The following is a 2,171-nucleotide window of genomic DNA, read 5'->3' as shown; positions in this document are numbered from 1 at the left end:
TCTTTTGACCGGGGTCTACGGACCCCTTTTTTTTTTTTTTTTTTTTTTTGTGGGTCTGTCCGCCATATATACATATACCCCTATATATATATACCCATATAAAAAAAAAAAAAAAAAAAAATTATTGATACAGTTTCTGTACTATATTGGTACGCGAAGCTTCCAACCCGCCTCTGGCGGTTATGTTTGGTCAATTTCTTTTGACCGGGGTCTACGGACCCCTTTTTTTTTTTTTTTTGTGGGTCTGTCCGCCATATCCATATACCCCTATATATATATACCCATATATATATAGCCCCGTACCCCCTCGTGCGGCTGCCCCCCCCCCCCCACGTTGCGTGTCCGCCACCTCCTTCGGGCCCCCTCATTTTCGCTTCATGGCTGCTATTGCCTGCATCTTTGTTGTGCTTCACCTTTTCTCCGTCTCGTTCCTTTTATTCGCCTTTTCTCCGCGTATGCCGCGCTTCTTCCTGTGTTTTCCGGTGTTTTTGCCTTGCTCGCACACTCGGCTGCATTTGCTGTTCCACACTCGCCATGTGCGTCTTTTCCGCCCCCTGACGCCGTCCACGGCGCTATCCCGGGGCCGACGTCCCGGACCCTGACCCCTCCCCAGTGTGGCCTGGGAGGGGGGGGGGGGGTTTTTGTACACGGTCCCAAGTGCCGCGAAGGACCCCTCATCAAAACTTGAAAACCGTTGTGGAACACAACTCCTTTCAACTAACGCTATTATTGATACAGTTTCTGTACTATATTGGTACGCGAAGCTTCCAACCCGCCTCTGGCGGTTATGTTTGGGTCCAATTTCTTTTGACCGGGGTCCACGGACCCTTTTTTTTTTTTTAATGGGTGTGTCTGCCATATATACACATATATATATATAGCCCCGTACCCCCTCGTGCGGCTGCCCCCCCCTCCCCCACGTTGCGTGTCCGCCACCTCCTTCGGGCCCCCTCATCTTCGCTTCATGGCTGCTATTGCCTGCATCTTTGTTGTGCCTCGTGTTTTCTCCGTCTCGCTCCTTTTATTCGCCCTTTTCTCCGCGTATGCTGCACCGCTTCCTGTGTTTTCCGGTGTTTTTGTGTTTTTTCCTTCTTTTTTGCTTTGCTCACTCACTCGTCTTCATTTGGCGTTCCACGCTCACCATGTGCGTCTTTTCCGCCCCCTGACGCCGTCCACGGCGCTATCCCGGGGCCGACATCCCGGACCCTGACCCCTCCCCAGTGTGGCCTGGGAGGGGGGGACTTTTGTACACAGGCCCCAGTGACCGCGTACAACCCCTAATAAAAATGGGGTTTTTGTACACGGTCCCAAGTGCCGCAAAAAACCCCTCATCAAAATTGAAGGCCGTTGTGGGACGCAACTCCTTTCAACTAACGCTATTATTGATACAGTTTCTTTACTATATTGGTACGCTAAGCTTCCAACCCGCCTCTGGCGGTTATGTTTGGTCAATTTCTTTTGACCGGGGTCCATGGACCCTTTATATATATATATCAGCCCTATACCATCGTGCAACTGATTTCCAGTTTTGTTTTTAGTTTTACAATTATCCCCTACGTTCCATTTTTTCTACTTTTTTTTCTACGTTTATGTATTTTGTATTTTATTGAATGTGGTATTTTTTATTTATTTTTGCGGCGGCCACTCATTTCAGTGCAGCGCGACGGCAGCACAACTGAATTGCAGTCTTTGCAGACGAAGTAGTGGCGTGCAGAAAAGAAACGCATGGATATTTGCACATTTGTGGCGACCGTTTTTTTTTTACCCTTTTTTTCTGTTGGTGCTGTTTTTTTTTGGATGTTTACTTTTTGTTGTTGTTTTTATGTGTGTTGCGGCGGGGAACAAGTTTTTTTGTTTTGCTTATGGTTCTGTGTCTTTGGCTGCGCAATGGTTACCATTATTATTATTATTATTATTATTATTAGGCTTTTACAAAAAATTTGTGCCCAGAAGGAGCGAGGGCAGATGATAGCGTGTTTTGTTTGTGTTGTTGTTGTTGTTGTCTTTGTTTTTTTGTCAAATAACGTGTTTGTTTTTTTGTGTTGTTTGTTGATTAACTGATTTTTTTCCGCAAAAATACATTGCGTCGGAGTGCGGCGAGTGCGGTACTTTTTCTCCTCAGGAATCCACCACCCAAAAACCGCCGCTACTTTCTGCGCCGAGGGGTGCGG

At 46.8% G+C, this 2,171-nt stretch overlaps 3 non-coding genes across 3 annotated transcripts, besides 4 other annotated features; all 3 read left to right on the top strand.

The window, feature by feature from the left end:
* Positions 1–26: 26 nt before the first annotated feature.
* Positions 27–49: a microsatellite.
* A 51-nt stretch (positions 50–100) lies between these two features.
* Positions 101–121: a microsatellite.
* Tc00.1047053505951.30 lies at positions 121–222 on the top strand. The gene has a single exon (XR_008255311.1). It is a non-coding gene; the product is annotated as a spliced leader RNA, 5' partial (transcript).
* A 493-nt stretch (positions 223–715) lies between these two features.
* Positions 716–828, top strand: Tc00.1047053505951.20. The gene has a single exon (XR_008255310.1). It is a non-coding gene; the product is annotated as a spliced leader RNA (transcript).
* Positions 829–1,368: 540 nt separating this feature from the next.
* Positions 1,369–1,479, top strand: Tc00.1047053505951.10. The gene has a single exon (XR_008255309.1). It is a non-coding gene; the product is annotated as a spliced leader RNA (transcript).
* Positions 1,480–1,891: 412 nt separating this feature from the next.
* Positions 1,892–1,924: a microsatellite.
* A 53-nt stretch (positions 1,925–1,977) lies between these two features.
* Positions 1,978–2,051: a microsatellite.
* Between the last annotated feature and the right edge of the window lie 120 nt (positions 2,052–2,171).

Source organism: Trypanosoma cruzi, assembly GCF_000209065.1.
Source record: "Trypanosoma cruzi strain CL Brener chromosome Unknown tcruzi_1047053505951, whole genome shotgun sequence".
Taxonomy (NCBI): Eukaryota; Euglenozoa; class Kinetoplastea; order Trypanosomatida; family Trypanosomatidae; genus Trypanosoma; species Trypanosoma cruzi.
Note: the sequence above shows the minus strand (reverse complement) of the source record. Positions and strands in the feature narration are given on the sequence as shown.